The sequence below is a fragment of the Procambarus clarkii genome, chromosome 2 (genome assembly GCF_040958095.1).
Source record: "Procambarus clarkii isolate CNS0578487 chromosome 2, FALCON_Pclarkii_2.0, whole genome shotgun sequence".
Taxonomy (NCBI): domain Eukaryota; kingdom Metazoa; phylum Arthropoda; class Malacostraca; order Decapoda; family Cambaridae; genus Procambarus; species Procambarus clarkii.
The window spans coordinates 19,785,882-19,806,006 of record NC_091151.1 but is presented as its reverse complement, the minus strand read 5'-3'; the positions used below and the strand labels follow the sequence as shown (position 1 = coordinate 19,806,006).

The 20,125-nt window shown below is 43.1% G+C and overlaps 1 protein-coding gene across 1 annotated transcript in view; it reads left to right on the top strand.

Moving 5' to 3' along the window:
• LOC123762360 (uncharacterized) overlaps window positions 1-20,125 on the top strand; it is a 164,351-nt gene that overhangs the window by 128,885 nt on the left and 15,341 nt on the right. The window lies entirely within an intron of this gene.

The following is a 20,125-nucleotide window of genomic DNA, read 5'->3' as shown; positions in this document are numbered from 1 at the left end:
AACACGTTACTGTGATTTCTCTGTGTATTGAAAAAGGGGCATCAGTGGTAGAATTATTAGACGACAGAGCAAGAGTTCATGGCTCTGTAGAATTGTGTAAAATCCTAGTTCGGCACCGGTACAGAGAACATATACGGCACGCATAGACGCAATAAAGCACCTAAATTATTGGGATCGTCTCAAAGCCCTCCAAATGTACTCACTAGAAAGAAGACGAGAGAGATATCAAATAATATACACCAGGAAGATACTGGAGGGCCAAGTACCAAATCTACACAGTAAAATAACAACGTACTGGAGTGAACGACATGGAAGAAAATGTAGAATAGAACCAGTGAAAAGCAAAGGTGCCATAGGCACAATCAGAGAACACTGTATAAACATCAGAGGTCCGCGGTTGTTCAACGTCCTCCCAGCAAGCATAAGAAATATTGCCGGAACAACCGTGGACATTTTCAAGAGGAAACTAGATTTATTCCTCCAAGGAGTGCCGGACCAACCGGGCTGTGGTGGGTATGTGGGCCTGCGGGCCGCTCCAAGCAACAGCCTGGTGGACCAAACTCTCACAAGTCGAGCCTGGCCTCGGGCCGGGCTTGGGGAGTAGAAGAACTCCCAGAACCCCATCAACCAGGTATCAACCAGGTAGAATTCTCAGGAATCCTCGTGAGTTCAGCAGACCCCCAGGTTGGAATTGTTTTGACCATGTCGTGGCCTAGTCGTCTAGAATGTGTGTGTCTAGGAATACCCAGCGCATAGATTCGAATCCTCATCACAGCTCCTGTGGATTTTTCGTGTATTGAACTGTTCCCAAAATTTACTCATATTGTTCGCTCCACTCATTAATAAGGCTTAGACTTAGCCCCCTCATCAACATCTCCTTGTGTGGGTACCGACCTGTGAGATTTATATTTACATTAATTTATATATTTCGATAGCAATTTCTATGATGTTAAGTGGACTGTATTTCTACAATAATCTCACAAATCGATCCACTACACATTAGAGGGGGGTTTATATTGAATTTATATATATGCAGCCAATCAAACTACAGTATTAAACTACATATATTAGTATACATTGAGGAGGTTCCTTATCTTATTACACAGCAGGCTTAGTCCACCAGATATAACTAGGATGTAGACACCAAATTATCCTCTGTGAGGCAGCTTCGATCACCCAGTAACTGGTACACAAACTTTGCTTCCTCTTCTTGACCTGTCAAAGGCACTAGCTGTAAAGCCAGAATCCTAATATATGGCAGCTATATCAGAGAAAACACTGTACAATGATTAAATAAAGACCAAGGCTTAATTACCTTTTTTTAAGAAGCTATTCACATTCTAACCAGTTCGCCCTATCTACTGACATTAATGGTCAAAAATGATTAGATAAACGGGTTTCGGCAGAACACTTCCCTTGAGATTGATGGCAGGGTGTTGATGATAGAAGACCTTTGGTTTCCATAAGGCTTCGTCCAAGAGAATTGATAGGAGCTGTTTACTCCTGTGCACCTCTGGTCTAACAACAATGGCTGACCACTCCCTCCTCACTACTGACGCTACTGGCCTACATTGTCCAGATATCAGAAAGTGATAGAAGGGTCACATTTACTCTATTTTAATACTGATAATTAAATTAATTTATATGAGATGTTTTTATGATGTAAAAGTCCAAAGACTAATGTATTTAATAATAATTCCCAGCAGAATAGCTGGTGAATTTATATTAGTATGTGGCAATGATATCCCCTTTTCTATTGACAGAAAATTTTACTACAAGCTACATTTTCTATGGGTAACTTGTTTATACAATGCAGCAATATTATCTGCAATTGCATGTTATATTATTAAATGGTGTCGGATTTTCCGACACTTTGGTCCCCCCCACTTAGTTCCTTCCCCCTCTCTTCCCTCCCTTTTCCCCCTTCTTCCTCTGCTTCCCCACCTCTTATGATCTCAGCCTACAGGAGAAACGAGTCTCCCCCCTTGAGAGTTATTCAGCAAGTCTGACCTAACCGGAAGGTCTAGGAAATATAGAGGCGATAACACAGATGTAAAATAGTTGGTTGGATTTTAATAACAATTCGAGATTATGGGCAGTGAAGAAGAAAACAGATAAATGACTGGCTAGGAGATGTGGACATTTTGCTGGAGGCGTGAGGCTCGCTTCTGGAGGGCTTTGACCTCACTTGAGTGCCAGACATCGCGAGGGGAAGCTGTGCTGTGTGAGCTCCTGTCAGAGAGGGACCCCCTAGTGATATATCTCCAAGAGAAGAGAAGTGTCCAGACGTCCCAGCTGTGGAATCGAGCTGGGAACGTTGTGGTCTCAAATCCTGGTCGACGAGGAGAGTATTAAGCCACCCAGAGGCATTTTCGTGGGCTGTGTGGAGCGCCGTGACCAGATGCTGTCAAAGGGATAGCGCCCTCGACTAGACAATCTGTGGTAAGCGCGATTTAAGCCAGTCCATAGTGATTGCTTGTAGTTGGTCGTGTGCCCAGCGACAGTAGCAATGTTTATTGATAAGTTAGACATGTTTTAATAAGGCAGAAAGCCTGAAATAAGTGAGTGGAGAGGGAGGAACACGGAGCGACGTCCGTCTCCTCTGAGCGCTGGCAGGCAACTGAGGGAGCGGTCCTTGCTCCTGACGGCGGAGGACCGCCGCCAGGCGAGGTGGAGTATGGACCCGCTCAAAAACGGGGGAGTCCACTCTCACAGGATGTAGAGGACAGATAGAGGTTTGAGGCAAAAAAATTGTGTGATTATTTTTGTTTATGTGTTAAAGGGGAAACATTTTTATTGGAGTGTCGATGGGTTGCAGGTTTGTCTTTGGGGAAGAAGTTGCTGAGAACTTTGAAGCCAGCACAGATGAAGTAGTTGATGAGACTCCAAGGTAGTGGAGGTGAGGACCTCGAGCTGTGAGGAGAAGCAGTGAAGAGGAGTGTCACGGGCTTCTGTAGAGGTGGTGAAGCACCATAGTTGTTCGAGGGAACTTCATGGTGTAGCAGCCAAGAGAGCTGTGGAGGACCCTAGCAGAAGGGTGAAGCACCGTAGTTGCTCAAGGAAACTTCATGATAGCAACCTGGAGGAGCTGCAGAGGATCCTGGTAGTTAAGCCCGGAAGAACCTGAAGATATCAGGGTAGTGAACTTCCAGAGGTGGAAGGGAAGTTCTGGTGGATTACTTGTAGGGAGTTGATAGTGTTTGGTTGTCATTAGCGTGCAAGACGCAGTGAGAGGTGAGTGATTGTTTGCATTCTTATGTCAAGGAGTGTTTTATACCGAAGTTTAGAGTTACAGTCGTAGGCTGGATTACCTACAAATGTATGTGTTCTAGGACTAATAGGGTGGTCGATTGATCATTGTTGTGTATCAAGGAACATTTATACTGATATATGTTATTGCATTCATATGCTGATTTTCCTTGTACACGTTTAAATATATATATATATATATATATATATATATATATATATATATATATATATATATATATATATATATATATATATATATATATATATATATATATATATATATATATTTTGGTAGCAGTCTTTCCTGTAGACATATATTATTAAATATGACCGAAAAAGTAAGATTAATAATTCTAACACGAATTTTCTCAATCTTTCGTACATTACGCTTCACTGTTGGAGGTAAATCAAAAATCAATTCTCCAAAATTCATTTTTATTTCTAGTCTGACGCGACACGGGCGCGTTTCGTAAAACTTATTACATTTTCAAAGACTTTAGTTCACAAATACACAACTGATTAGAACTTACGTATCTCCGATTTTATATCTACATTTGAGTGAGGTGGGAGGGGTGATGTGGCATTAACACAAGACAGAACAAGAGGGGATATTAATAGGGTATTAAAAGTATCAACACAAGACAGAACACAAACAATGGGTATTGAATAGAAGTGTTTGTAGAAAGCCTATTGGTCCATATTTCTTGATGCTTCTATATTGGAGCGGAGTCTTGAGGTGGGTAGAATATAGTTGTGCAATAATTGGCTGTTGATTGCTGGTGTTGACTTCTTGATGTGTAGTGCGTCGCAAACGTCAAGCCGCCTGCTATCGCTGTATCTATCGATGATTTCTGTGTTGTTTACTAGGATTTCTCTGGCGATGGTTTGGTTGTGGGAAGAGATTATATGTTCCTTAATGGAGCCCTGTTGCTTATGCATCGTTAAACGCCTAGAAAGAGATGTTGTTGTCTTGCCTATATACTGGGTTTTTTGGAGCTTACAGTCCCCAAGTGGGCATTTGAAGGCATAGACGACGTTAGTCTCTTTTAAAGCGTTCTGTTTTGTGTCTGGAGAGTTTCTCATGAGTAGGCTGGCCGTTTTTCTGGTTTTATAGTAAATCGTCAGTTGTATCCTCTGATTTTTGTCTGTAGGGATAACGTTTCTATTAACAATATCTTTCAGGACCCTTTCCTCCGTTTTATGAGCTGTGGAAAAGAAGTTCCTGTAAAATAGTCTAATAGGGGGTATAGGTGTTGTGTTAGTTGTCTCTTCAGAGGTTGCATGGCTTTTCACTTTCCTTCTTATGATGTCTTCGATGAAACCATTGGAGAAGCCGTTATTGACTAGGACCTGCCTTACCCTACAGAGTTCAGAGAGAAGCAAGTCGACGAAGAACTGAGTAGAGCCCAGCCCGCTGAAATTAAGAGCCGGAAGGTGAATGCAACTGTGCTGAATAGGAATGAGGAAGGATGTGGACAGACTGAGGACGGGAGTAGAGCGTCAAGTTGTCCACGAGCACAGAGGCATATGGATAGTGGAGTTAAGTTGTTTGAGACGTCAGGAGTTGACATGTTTCACAGAAAACGTGGAGGAGAGATAGTGAAGAAGAGTAATAGCCGAGGAAATGAAAGGAGAAGAGACAGTATGTGTGGAGAGATGCTTGCGAGCACTCTAGGAGAGGTAAAGCGACATGTACGGTCGAGTGCTGTTGGATGTAGTACAGTGCTCGAAGAAACTTTTAGGGAACGAAGAAGAGTTGAAGGAGAAGAAATGGAGTTGTATACAGGTGAGAAGTGTGAGAAGAGGATGATGATACAAGCAAGGAGGAATAGAAGCAAGCTGAGGACTCGATGAAAGTCAAACAGGATGAGGTCTCGGACAAATGAGGAGACGAAAGAGAGGATCGTCGGTGAAGACGAGGGAGTGAAGTATGATGGCAGGAGACGAAAGTATAATGGCAGGAGACGAAAGTATAATGGCAGTAGATGGAAGTGTGAAGACGACAGAGGAGTTACAGACAGTAGACGTCTGACTCTGGACATGAAGAGAGGAAGACGAGGAAACGGAGGGTGGAAACAATAAGTAGAGTGGACCGATGGAGTGCAGGCGTCCAAGGAGGACAGTCTAGCCAAGAGGTGCCAGAGAAGTCAGATCGTTTATGAGAAGATCATATTTCTGGAGAGTTGTGAGCCGGATGTTGCAAGGTGCAACGAACTAACTGTAGACTCCTAAGGGAATATATTGGTTGAAGAACGAGACAGTGTGGTGGCCGATGTATTATCCCGAGCTTTGCCACTGGAATAACTCTCAAAAATAATTGGAGGTGTTATGATCTCAGCCTGCAGGAGAAACGAGTCTCCCTCCTTGAGAGTTATTCATCAAGCCTGACATGATTAGAAGGTCTAGCAAATATTGAGGTGATAACACATATGTAAAATAGTTGCTTGGATATGTATAACAATTTGAGATTATGGGCAATGAAGAATAAAACAGATAAATGACTGGCTAGGAGATGTGGACATTTTGCTGGAGGCGTGAGGCTCGCTTCTGGAGGGGCTTTGACCTCATTTTAGTGCCAGACATCGCAGGGGGAAAGCCGCGCTCCGTTGAGCTCCCGTCAGAAGGGAACCCCAATTGATATATCTCGAAGAGAAGTGTGCAGACGTACCAGCTGTAGAATCGAGCTGGGGATGTGTGGTCTCAAGTCGTGGGCGATGAGAAGTGTTTATTAAACCACCCAGAGGCATTATTGTGGGCCGTGGCAGCGCCCTGACCAAGCTTCGTCAGAGGGAGGAGCGCCCTCGACTAGACAATCTGCGGTAAGCACGATATAAGCCAGTTCATAGTGATTGCTTGTAGTTGGTCGTGTGCCCAGCGACAGTAGCAATGTTTATTGATAAGTTAGACATGTTTTAATTAGGCAGAAGGCCTGAAATATGAGAGTGGAGAGGGAGGAACATGGAGCGACGTCCGTCCCCTCTGAGTGCTGGCGGGCAACTGAGGGAGCCTGGCTCCTGACGGTGAAGGACCCTCCCTGAGTGAGGAGGCCCGCCGGGCGAGGTGGAGTATGGACCCGCCCAAAACGAGGGAGTCCACTCTCACTGTATGTAGAGGACAGATAGAGGTTTGAGGCAAACATATTGTGTGATTATTTGTGTTTATGTGTTAAAGGGGAAACATTTTTATTGGAGTGTCGATGGGTTGCAGGTTTGTCTTTGGGGAAGAAGTTGTTGAGAACTTCGAAACCAGCACAGATGAAGTAGTTGATGACACTCCAAGGTAGTGGAGCAGAGGACCTCGAGCTGTGAGGAAAAGCAGTGAAGAGGAGTGTCACATGCTTCTGTAGAGGTTGTGAAGCACCATAGTTGCTCGAGGAAACTTCATGGTGTAGCAGCCAAGAGAGCTGTGGAGGACCCTAACAGAAGGGTGAAGCACCGCAGTTGCTCAAGAAAACTTCATGGTAGCAGCCTGGAGGAGCTGCAGAGGATCCTGGTAGTGAAGCCCGGAAGAACCTAAAGATATCAGGGTAGTGAACTTCCAGAGGTGGAAGGGAAGTTCTGGTGGATTACTTGTAGGGAGTTGATAGTGTTTGGTTGTCATTAGTGTGCAAGACGCAGTGAGAGGTGAGTGGTTGTTTGCATTCTTATGTCAAGGAGTGATTTATTCTGAAGTTTAGAGTTGCAGTCGTAGGCTTGATTACCTACAGATGTATGTGTTCGAGGACTGATAGAGTGATCGATTGATCATTGTTGTGTATCAAGGAACATTTATACTGATATATTTTATTGAATTCACATGCTGATTTTCATTGTACACATTTATATATATATATATATATATATATATATATATATATATATATATATATATATATATATATATATATATATATATATATATATATATATATTCCTCTTGTTGATAGTGCAACAGTGTATGTAGACTTGATCTACTTGAGGAGGTGGATAGTATCAGGTGGTGAACCAGGAGATAGGATACCACTTGATAAGCTGATGATAGAGTTCTGACGGAGTTGGAGTGCAACCTGATTGTAATATTATAGAGTATAGGATTCATTATTATTATATGTGTGTATGTATCGTGTATGTGCTTTGTCCAGTAAATGTATTCAAATTTGCTGGTATTTGACCTTGTCCTAGTGAGGCTTCCCAGGAAATAGTAAAGAGAGAGAGAGAGAGAAAGAACCAAGAACCACCGCTGTGGACAGGGTAGGATGGAAAATTAGTAAGTCAAAGGGGATTGAGGAGATCATATCACATAAGGAGAGAGTGGGGGAGTCACAGCAGCTCGAGTAGGTGTGTGCACGTGACAACGAGGCTAAGTGTTGGAGCCGCATCCCCTAAACGTGTGACGTTGAGCCCCTCTCCAAGAGCCAGAAGCGCCACGGGTGATCTCCTAGAGAGGTATAAGCACTCTACCGAGTTGTGGGTTGGGTTGTCCGTAGAGAAGTGTCGGAAAATCCGACACCATTTAATAATCATACAGATAATAGCTGTATTGTATAAACAAGTTACCCATAGAAAACGTAACTTGTAGTGGAATTACCGTCTAAAGAAAACGGGATATCATCACCACATACTATTATAATTCACCAGCTATTCTGCTGGGAATTATTCTTAAATACATTAGTCTTTGGACTTTACCATCATAAAAACATCTTATATAAATTAACTTAATTATCAATATTAAAGTAGAGTAAATGTGACCCTTCTATCACTTTCTGAAATCTGGACAAAGTAGGCCAGGCGAGAGTGGGGAAGGAGGCAGCCATTGTTGTGTCACCTCCGAGACGTGTGGAGCAAATTCGGCTCCTATCATTCTGGACAATGTCGGCCAGTAACGTCAATAGTATGGAGTGTTAAACAGCCATTGTGTATATACGAGACCAGAGGCTCTCACGGGAGCAAATTCGGCTCCTGTTAATTTTACTTGGACGTAGTGTTATGGAAACCAAAGGTACCATCTCCAACACGACGTCTACAATTCAAGTTAAGTCTATCCGAAACCCGTTTATCATTCATTTATGGCCATTAATGTCAGGATATAGGGTGACCCGGTTAGATCACATGGAAGCCTCAAACTAAAGGTAATTAAGCCAGGTCTTCATGTTCCATGTACTGTTTTCTCTGATATACTTGTCATATATAGGTATCTGGCTTCACAGCTAGCGCACTTTTGACAGGTCAAGACGAGGATGCAAGATTTGTGCACCAGTTACTGGGTGATATGGAAGCTACCTCAAAGAGGATAATTTGGTGTCTACACCCTAGTTATACCTGGTGGACTAACCTGCTGTACTATAAGATAAGGAACCTCATCAATGTATGTAGCTATTACTGTAGTTTGATTGGCTGCATATATATTAATTTAATAAACCCCCCCTAATGTGTAGAGGATCGATTTGTGAGAATAAGAGATTATTGCAGAAATACAGTCCACTTATCATTATACAAATTGCTATCGAAGTATATAAATTAACGTAAATATAAATTCATATAAATCAAATAAATATAAATCTCACAAGTCGGTTCCCACAAGAAGGATCAACGACGACAACACCAACCAACCCACAAACAGTACTATAATAAATTGGGGGCCTGTCCGGGATAGTGAACTGACACACCCACACCCTGTCCAAGAGTGGATTTGTACACCCTTGCTGAAATAAACTGTGTGACCGCAGGTGTATATTCTCTCTCTTGGGAAGACTCACAGGACAAGATGGATAAGGTGCAAGTGTTTGTGGAGTCAGGCAAGCCTGAGGACTTGGAAGGTTGCACGAGGGATCAATTGAAACAAATAGCAGAAAAATGTGGCATTAGGTTGAAAGCACCTAAAGTAGCTGGGATGAAGGATGAGATCCTGAGGCAGTTAAGAGCCAAAAGTGAAGCGGCAGAGCAAGGAGCCCAAAAAGGAGCTGAAAGTGGAAAGGAGGATGATGGGCAGGATGAAGTGAGATCCCAGGGATCAAGTAGGAGCAGCAGGAGTAGCCGCAGTAGCAGGAGTAGCCGAAATAGGAGCTTGGAGAGATTCCAGTTAGAGCTCCAGATGCAGCAACAACGAGAGGACAAGGAGAGACAGTTCCAGCTGGAAAAGATGAAATTAGAACTCCAGATGAAAAATGAAGCCGAGAAAGAAAAAGAGAAAACCAGACTGGAAATAGAAAAAGAGAAAACCAGAATAAGAGAACTGGAGTTGGAACAGGAGAAAGAAAAAGCCCAGGTCGAAAAAGAAAGAGCCCAGGTCGAAAAAGAAAAAGAGAGAACAAAACAAATGCAGATAGAAGCGAATAGAACCTTGGCTGAGCAAAGGATTGAACATGGGTTGCCAGAGAGCACCACCCAGGTATCACACTTACCAGATGTTAGGGTTAGGGAGAAGGACATTCCCTTGTTTGTTCCCGAAGAGGCAGAAAGCTTCTTCGAGCATTTTGAAAAAGTAGCCAGTATCAAGGAGTGGCCACAGGAGGAATGGGCCCAGCTGGTCCAGTTAAGATTGACCGGTGCAGCCAGGGAGGCATATACCCAATTGTCACTGGAAGAGTGCCAGGATAATGCCACAGTAAAGAGCAGCATATTGCGCTCGTTTCAGTTAACCCCAGAAGCTTATAGGAAGCGCTTCAGAGAAATGATCAAAGTTGGAGCATCTACGTTTGCTGAGACAGCAAGGGAACTGGAAAGACGATTCCAGAGGTGGATTGAGGCTGCTGGAGTTGGATCTTACGCTGACCTGAAGCAACTGATGGTCATGGAGAAGTTCTTGGAGATGATGCATCCCGAAACAAAGTTCAAGATCCAAGAAGCAGGGATAAAGGAGGTGAAAGATGCCGCAGATATGATTACGGAAGCATACAAGAGCTTGAGGGAGAACAGAGTGAGAAGCGAGGCGAGATGCAGCAATAGCAGACCCAGTGGAGTCTGGGGAGGAAGAAATTATGAGACCCAGAGGAGTCTGGGGTGAGAAGAATTTCGATAAATGGGCAGATAAAAGTAAGTACCCTAAAACTCAGAAGAGTAGGTCACGCACTTCGTCCGAAAGTGAAGATGAAGGAGCTAAACGAGAAGCTAATCGTTATCCGGGAAATCGAGAGTCCAGTAAAGCCCCACAGAGTGCAAGTAGTGTACCTGGCCCGAGGAACTCTCATGTGAGTGGACAAGTCACCCGGATTTAAAAAATTGTTGTAGGGTATTCATAATTTATTATCCTGATACATGTGAAAGGTGCTGCACCTAGGCCAAGTTTCAGCATCTCAGCCTAAATAGAGACGGAGAAAAAAAAAAAAAAAAAAAAAAAAAGACGAATTTTTCAACCATGTTCAAAAAATTTCACAGCCCACAATTGTGAACCAAAATCATTTATAAGACACTCAGCTATGACCTTACTATATAATAAAGATTTGCATGTCACATTATTATCCCAGATGTATTTAGTGCAATAATACAGATTTTATAAAAGTTTCCCAAAAACGTATGCAACAAAATGAGGTGTATCATTATTTATAAAATCAATAAATCTACGTAGAAAAGAATAATGACATGCGTTTATAGAGGCGTATTTTCTACATATAATGTGCAAGTTTCATGTAAATAGAATAATAAATAAAGGCTGTGAAATTTTATCTAGTTTTAAAAGTTGGAGTTGCGTAGCGCGCTCTCAAAGTTTCTCAACCTGCGGTCACTCGTGAGTGGTGATTTACGCATTGCGGCCAGCTCGTATGGAGAGCTCGCATGCATCTAGCTGTCAATGCTTCTCTCTTGTTCGTTTGGTAAGTCATATTGCAGTACAAATAGCTAAAAATCCAAAAATAGCATGTTCTGGGAGATATTGTGTGAGCGCGTCAGCATACATCCTCTCTCCATGAGAGACACGCAGTCACTGACTGCACCACCCTCGTGTCAGACCATATGTTGTGTTGCCATATGGTTAGTTTATATTCATTTTATGCATAACATGTTATTTTCAACGCTATTACGAAAAATAAGACATCTACAACGTAAGATACAATACCCTGCGGCGTACTCACGGCGCGAGGACCAGATTCACGAAAGTTGCAGCGGGATATTTGACTCTAATTACGTTATTTTTCAAGATATCATTAAACGGTTTGGACCACAGTGTTGCCAGAACGTTGTAGTATTTTTCGTAATTTTTCGTAAATATTCCATTTTTCATCGGATTTTCGGGTGACTTGGCCCCTTGGTACATATAGAAGAGACTTTTCCCAGGTAAGGTGTTACAATTGTAACGGATTGGGTCACGTGATGCGAGACTGTCGGCAGGGCAAGAGAGTTGTGACCCTGGCCATGTGTGACCCCCGAAGTAGATATAATAATGTGTTCCAAGACAAACCACAGAAGATGAACTTAGTGAACGAGAGGTATAGGCCGTTCATGAGCAAAGGTTGGATCAGTATAAGAGGCCAACCTGAGGTAGAAGTTGGTATCTTAAGGGATACCAGAGCTAATCAGAGCTTGATTACGAGAAGCCTGATTGGGAATGATCGACGGTTAGCTGGCAGTGGGAAGATGAAAGTATATGGGTTATTGTCTGAGAGTGACATGCCCGTTTGTACTGTCCAGCTAAGGTCGGAATATGTGTCGGCAGAGGTGATGTTGGGAGTGTGCCCCGACATACCTGTTCCAGGAGTCCAAGTGATCCTGGGGAATGACTTGTGTGGGACAAAGGTGTTGACAAGAGTCATGGCGGAGACTGTGCCAGAGGAGTGCCCAGAAGGCCACGGCACGGGTGGGACACCTGAGAGTGTGAACCTGACTGACATCCGAGGAGATGAGTCAGGAGACCGCCAAGCCATTGAGTACCCTGTCTCGGTAGTGATGAAGACAGAGGTGGCCGACGAGGAAGACGCTGGAGAAGATGAGACAGTGTCGATTAAACCGGTAGAAGATATCGATGTAGATATAGCATGGCTGTTTGATGAAGGTCCAGCCCAGGAGAATGAAGTCTCGGTGAGGTCAAAGGTGAAGATGGCTCAGCCGAAGAAGAATCATGTGAAGAGAGCGGACCTGAGTAGAGCCCAGACTGCTGAAATAAAGAGTCGGAAGGCGAATGCAACTGTGCTGAGTAGGAATGAGGAAGTATGTGGACAGACTGAGGACGGGAGTAGAGCGTCAAGTGGTCCACGAGCACAGAGGCATATGGATAGTGGAGTTAAGTTGTTTGAGATGTCAGGAGTTGACATGTTTCACAGAAAACGTGGAGGAAATATAGTGAAGAAGAGTAGTAGCCGAGAAGGTGAAAGGAGAAGAGACAGTATGTGTGGAGAGATGCTTACGAGCACTCTAGGAGCGGTAGAGCGACATGTACGGTCGAGTGCTGTTGGCTGTAGTACAGTGCTCGGAGAAACTTTTAGGGAACGAGGAAGAGTTGAAGGAGAAGAAATGGAGTTGTATAGAGGTGAGAAGTATGGGAAGAGGATGATGATACAAGCATGGAGGAATAGTAGAAAGCCGAGGACTCGATGGAAGTCAAACAGGATGAGGTCTCGGATAAATGAGGAGACGAAAGGGAGGATCGTCGGTGAAGACAAGGGAGTGAAGTATGATGACAGGAGACGAAAGTATAATGGCAGTAGATGGAAGTGTGAAGACGACAGAGGAGGTACAGACAGTAGACGTCTGACTCTGGACGTGAAGAGAGGAAGACGAGGATACAGAGGGTGGAAATAATAAGTAGAGTGGACCGATGGAGTGCAGGCGTCCAAGGAGGACAGCCTAGCCAAGAGGTGCCAGAGAAGTCAGATCGTTTATGAGAAGATCATGTTTCTGGCGAGTTGTGAGCCAGATGTTGCAAGGAGCAACGAACTAATTGTAGACTCCTAAGGGAGTACGTAAGCAGATCAACCGGTCGAACCAGTCGGTTGAAGAACGAGACAGTGTGGTGGCGGATGTATTATCCCGAGCTTTGCCACTGGAATAACTCTCAAAAATAAGGGGAGGGGAGTGTTATGATCTCAGCCTGCAGGAGAAACGAGTCTCCCTCCTTGAGAGTTATTCATCAAGCCTGACATGATTAGAAGGTCTAGCAAATATTGAGGTGATAACACATATGTAAAATAGTTGCTTGGATATGTATAACAATTTGAGATTATGGGCAATGAAGAAGAAAACAGATAAATGACTGGCTAGGAGATGTGGACATTTTGCTGGAGGCGTGAGGCTCGCTTCTGGAGGGGCTTTGACCTCACTTGAGTGCCAGACATCGCAGGGGGAAAGCCGTGCTCCGTTGAGCTCCTGTCAGAAGGGAACCCCTATTAATATATCTCGAAGAGAAGAGAAGTGTGCAGACGTACCAGCTGTAGAATCGAGCTGGGGACGTGTGGTCTCAAGTCGTGGGCGATGAGAAGTGTTTATTAAACCGCCCAGAGGCATTATTGTGGGCCGTGGCAGCGCCCTGACCAAGCTTCGTCAGAGGGAGGAGCGCCCTCGACTAGACAATCTCCGGTAAGCACGATATAAGCCAGTTCATAGTGATTGCTTGTAGTTGGTCGTGTGCCCAGCGACAGTAGCAATGTTTATTTATAAGTTAGACATGTTTTAATAAGGCAGAAGGCCTGAAAAAAGAGAGTGGAGAAGGAGGAACACGGAGCGACGTCCGTCCCCTCTGAGCGCTGGCGGGCAACTGAGGGAGCCTGGCTCCTGACTGTGAAGGACCCTCCCTGAGTGAAGACCGCCGCCGGGCGAGGTGGAGTATGGACCCGCCCAAAACGGGGGAGTCCACTCTGACAGTATGTAGAGGACAGATAGAGGTTTGAGGCAAACATATTTTGTGATTATTTTTGTTTATGTGTTAAAGGGGAAACATTTTTATTGGAGTGTCGATGGGTTGCAGGTTTGTCTTTGGGGAAGAAGTTGCTGAGAACTTTGAATCCAGCACAGATGAAGTAGTTGATGACACTCCAAGGTAGTGGAGGCGAGGGCCTCGAGCTGTGAGGAGAAGCAGTGAAGAGGAGTGTCACGTGCTTCTGTAGAGGTGGTGAAGCACCATAGTTGTTCGAGGGATCTTCATGGTGTAGCAGCCAAGAGAGCTGTGGAAGACCCTAGCAGAAGGGTGAAGCACCGTAGTTGCTCAAGGAAACTTCATGATAGCAACCTGGAGGAGCTGCAGAGGATCCTGGTAGTTAAGCCCGGAAGAACCTGAAGATATCAGGGTAGTGAACTTCCAGATGTGGAAGGGAAGTTCTGGTGGATTACTTGTAGGGAGTTGATAGTGTTTGGTTGTCATTAGCGTGCAAGACGCAGTGAGAGGTGAGTAATTGTTTGCATTCTTATGTCAAGGAGTGTTTTATACTGAAGTTTAGAGTTACAGTCGAAGGCTGGGTTACCTACAAATGTATGTGTTCTAGGACTAGTAGGGTGATCGATTGATCATTGCTGTGTATCAAGGAACATTTATACTGATATATGTTATTGCATTCACATGCTGATTTTCCTTGTACACGTTTATAGATATATATATATATATTCTCTTGTTGATAGTGCAACAGTGTATGTAGACTTGATCAACTTGAGGAGGTTGATAGTATCAGGTGGTGAACCAGGAGATAGGATACCACTTGATAAGCTGATGATAGAGTTCTGATGGTGTTGAAGTGCAACCTGATTGTAATAGTATAGAGTATAGGATCCATTATTATTATACGTGTGTATGTATTGTGTATGTGCTTTGTCCAGTAAATGTATTCAAATTTACTGGTATTTGAACTTGTCCTAGTGAAGCTTCCCATGAAATTGTCCAGAAGGAGAGAGAGAGAGAAAGAACCAAGAACCACTGCTGTGGACAGGGTAGAAGGTAATACTAATAAGTGAAAGGGGGATTGAGGAGATCATATCACCTAAGGAGAGAGTGGGGAGTCACAGCGGCTCGAGTGGGTGTGTGCACGTGACAACGAGGCTAAGTGTTGGAGCCGCATCCCCTAAACGTGTGACGTTGAGCCCCTCTCCAAGAGCTAGAAGCGCCTAGTGTGATCTCCTAGAGAGGTATAAGCACTCTACCGAGTTGTGGGTTGGGTTGTCCGTAGAGAAGGATCAACGACGACAACACCACCAACCCAACCCGTTCTCGCAAATTTAATAAGTCAATATTGACTTATTAAATATGTGCATAGGTAACATACTTAACATAATAGATACCCTTAAAAAGATTCATAGAAAACACCGACCTTACCTAACCTTGTTAGTATCTTAAGATAAGCATCTTATTGCTTCGTAATTACAATTATTACCTAACCTATAATAGGTATAGGTTAAGTAATATTTGTAATTACGAAGCAATAAGATGCTAATCTTAAGATACTAACAAGGTTAGGTAAGGTCGGTGTTTTCTATGAATCTTTTTAGGGGTATCTATTATGTTTAGTATATCACCTATGCACGTAGTTAATAAGTCAATATTGACTTTACGAATTTGCGAGAACGGGTTGACCAACCAACACACAATCTATAATACCACCTCTTCCCCTCCTCGCAGAAAATGTATTGTTAGGAAGAACTGAAACAACTGTGTTGGGTCCTCAGAAAATAAAATATTATGATCACAAAAAACACTAGGGGAATCACACCAAATACTTCACACTGATTCCATGAAAGTCGTTTTTGGGGATATCTATAGATGTTAATATTTTAAAATGCATTATCTATGGCCTGAGGCAGTATGTAAAACATACTCAAAAAGTGGTGAATCAACATTATCTAAGTTGAACCAGTATAATCCATGGTGAATCAAGATCATCGACGTTAAATCAACATCGATAACAGCAAAAAGGTCCAGTGTTAATACTACAAGAACAATCAAACTAACATTTCCGGTTTCATTCGAGTCGTTGTGGTTGCAATAGTAGCCAATCCTATTTGACGTGATGCACTGCTCGTGACTACTTCCTTCCTATGACACTCGAAATGGAATCAGAATTCACCGTAGAAACATCTCACAGAGCGAAAATTAAACCGTTACCATATATGATAAAACATCCACTGGAAAGTTTATCATTACTATCATCATGAATAGATTACTTATTATATCATAACCGTCCATTTTCTTAGTTTTCCTTACCCTGTGTTGTCTCTCTCCATATTTGTTTGAGTAGTGCTTTCTAATGTTTCTTCTACAGCCTTCTGCCCTCATTCTATAGTTTATTATTCCTTACGACCAATTCTTAACATAAACTGTATGTTCTGTCAACTTCCATTTCCTACTCCTTATTCCCACGCTGCCTTCCTCGTTCATACTGCCGACATCCCATTTCTCACCTAATCATCTTTTACTCACTTATGACCCTTTTCTTCTCTCCTCTGCCTTTAATCTCACCATCTCCCCTTGTCTCTGTTAGCTCTCTACTATCTCTCACAAACAGAATTGCTCAAAAAAGCATTATATATATTATATTAAGATATATTATATTAAGAACATAAATTGTTGACTTAGGTATGTTAGTAAGAGGTTACGTTAAGATAGGTTAGGTTAGGTTTGGAAGCGTTGGTTAGATTCGGTCATATATCTACGTTAGTTTTAACTCAAATTAAGATAAATAACTCATATATAATGAATTATATAGCTGTATCATTTCATAAGAAAAAACTTCGAAAAATATATAAATTCAGGAAAATTTGGCTTACTACGTAAATCGGCCCTTGCATAGTAGGCCGAGTACTGCGTTCTGGCTATATATATATATATATATATGCACAGACTACCCTATTCCAGTAGCTGAAGTTTATAACTTTTTAGACACTCAACCCACCAGGGGACTCGAACACTGGCCAACAAGGTGGCAGTTGCATGCTGTATCCACTACGCTATACTTCAAAGCCATTAGAGAGGTAGGAATTCTGGGGTATTTAACCAACCAGAATTCCAATCCTCTCACAGGCGATGAGATAGTGTGGGACCTCGGATGCTCTTTCATCGGTTCATGTTATATGGGAAAACTCAGTGCCAAATGCTTAATGCACAGACTACCCTATTCCAGTCTGGTTGGTTAAATACCCCAGAATTCCTACCTCTCTAATGGCTTTGAAGTATAGCGTAGTGGATACAGCATGCAACTGCCACCTTGTTGGCCAGTGTTCGAGTCCCCTGGTGGGTTGAGTGTCTAAAAAGTTATAAACTTCAGCTACTGGAATAGGGTAGTCTGTGCATTAAGCATTTGGCACTGAGTTTTCCCATATAACAGGAACCGATGAAAGAGCATCCGAGGTCCCACACTATCTCATCGCCTGGGAGAGGATTGGAATTCTGGTTGGTTAAATACCCCAGAATTCCTACCTCTCTAATGGCTTTGAAGTATAGCGTAGTGGATACAGCATGCAACTGCCACCTTGTTGGCCAGTGTTCGAGTCCCCTGGTGGGTTGAGTGTCTAAAAAGTTATATATATATATATATATATATATATATATATATATATATATATATATATATATATATATATATATATATATGCGAACAAGCCTGAATGGTCCCCAGGACTATATGCGAATGAAAACTCATTTGTATTTGCAAATGTGTTCGCATTTGTGTTCCTCACGTGTGCCCCAAAGAATGAGGTGATTTGGTGAAATGCTATGCCCAAGATTACCATCCGAGTTGCCGTCGGGGAAGTGGCTCAAATAGCCTCGGCTATCACTTCCTTTTGACGGCCGTGATGGTCAAGCGGATTAAGGCGCCCTGTAGTTACCAGTTGCGTTGCTTCTGGGAGTATGGGTTCGAGTCACTTCTGGGGTGTGAGTTTTCATTCGCATATAGTCCTGGGGACCATTCAGGCTTGTTCGCATTTGTGTTCCTCACGTGTGCCCCAAAGAATGAGGTGATTTGGTGAAATGCTATGCCCAAGATTACCATCCGAGTTGCCGTCGGGGAAGTGGCTCAAATAGCCTCGGCTATCACTTCCTTTTGACGGCCGTGATGGTCAAGCGGATTAAGGCGCCCTGTAGTTACCAGTTGCGTTGCTTCTGGGAGTATGGGTTCGAGTCACTTCTGGGGTGTGAGTTTTCATTCGCATATAGTCCTGGGGACCATTCAGGCTTGTTCGCATTTGTGTTCCTCACGTGTGCCCCAAAGAATGAGGTGATTTGGTGAAATGCTATGCCCAAGATTACCATCCGAGTTGCCGTCGGGGAAGTGGCTCAAATAGCCTCGGCTATCACTTCCTTTTGACGGCCGTGATGGTCAAGCGGATTAAGGCGCCCTGTAGTTACCAGTTGCGTTGCTTCTGGGAGTATTGGTTCGAGTCACTTCTGGGGTGTGAGTTTTTATTCATATATATATATATATATATATATATATATATATATATATATATATATATATATATATATATATATATATATATATATATATATATATATATATATATATATATATATATCGTACCTAGTAGCCAGAAGGGTAATGTACGAAAGATTGAGAAAACTCGTGTTAGAATTATTAATCTTACTTTTTCGGTCATATTTAATAATATATGTCTACAGGAAAGACTGCTACCAAAATATACTAATATTAAAGCGCACGACCCAGCAGCAAGGAATCAAACCTTCACGATAAAATATCGCCAGGATCTGATTCGTGATCAGATATACAAGGCAGAGAATGAAATCGAAGACAACAAAACGCAACTACTTCATGCTACAAACGAGTGGAGAAATAGCAACATCGACGATAGTATCCGTACCCGCATTGAACAACACCTCGACATCCTCACAGACCAACATCACCTCAGCACTGAAACAAGGATTATCAAGAAACTAACAACATTATATGGAGGACCTATGGCAATTCCACGACCAAGAGATGGCTTCCTGAACCTTGCAGGAATTAACCTCACTGAGGACCAAGTCACTCTCCTAAATCTGGGCATAAACTGTCATGTTATGTCCAGACCGAGTGAGATGGCCCGGAAAGTAGAGTTGGAAATTCTGTTGGACGACATATTCGACCTCGAGACACAAAAGAAGGTCACTACCAAAGATACCTTACAAGCAGAACTTATTGCAGAAGGAGGAAAGAATCGAGGCAACTACAGAAGCACCATACTGTCCCCCGAGCTTAAAGCGGCAGCTAAAAGCCTTCGTGAGAACAAGGAGATAGTTGTCAGGAGAGGTGACAAGTCGCCAATATATGTCATTCTTAAAAAAGACGAATATCTGGCGAAAATGAACATCATACTCTCTGACCAAACTAAGTTCCAAAGGGTAACGAAGGACACTACAGCCGAATTAAAAGCAAAGGTCAACAAACTGATCGAAACTGTGAACGCCAAGAAATCCGGACTCCACCTGCCAAAGATCATTGGGGAATATAAACCTGGATATGCGTATGGAAATGTCAAGACGCACAAGCCTGGAAACCCACTTCGGCCAATCATTAGCCAGATACCCACACCCAGGTACAGACTGGTGAAGCGACTCAACGGCCTGCTGACTCCTTATGTTCCTTGCGCCTTCAGCCTGAAGTCTCCAAAGGAATTTGTTGACTTACTGCGGGACACACGGGCCACAGGGATAAGAGCCTCGTTGGACGTAGAATCGCTGTTTACCAACGTACCTGTGGACGAGACAATCGGAATGATAGCCGACAGAGTGTATCGTGATCCAGCCTGTACTCCTCTTGACATACCAGAAAATATTCTGAGGAAACTACTCCAAGCTTGTACTAAAGAGGCACCCTTCTTGAGCCCGGATGGGCACATGTATAAGCAAGTAGATGGGGTCGCCGTGGGTTCTCCCCTAGGTGTCCTGTTTGCAAACATCTACATGGGTACCATGGAGCAAAAAGTCTTAGTCGACATGAACTTGAAACCGGCCATATACTGCAGGTATGTTGACGACATTTTTACACAGG